The sequence below is a fragment of the Solanum tuberosum genome, unplaced genomic scaffold (assembly GCF_000226075.1).
Source record: "Solanum tuberosum cultivar DM 1-3 516 R44 unplaced genomic scaffold, SolTub_3.0 scf00388, whole genome shotgun sequence".
In the NCBI taxonomy this organism is placed as follows: Eukaryota; Viridiplantae; Streptophyta; class Magnoliopsida; order Solanales; family Solanaceae; genus Solanum; species Solanum tuberosum.
Window position 1 is genome coordinate 34436 of NW_006239311.1, and position 236 is coordinate 34671.

Below are 236 nucleotides of genomic sequence, written 5' to 3' on the forward strand. Positions count from 1 at the left end.
GGACCGTAGATCACTCTTTAACTTAGAAAAATTTAGAAGCTTACCTGGGATCTACGGACACCATCCACTGTCCGTGAGTTAAACGACGGACCGTCGATGGGGTCCGTAGACCTCTGCACCACACCATTTTCTGCAGATTTTTCATGGTGTACCTGCACATGTAGCAACCAATATGCTATTCTTTTTACATTTTCTGGACACTTTTTAGACACGGACTCTATGCTAATTCTAGCCAA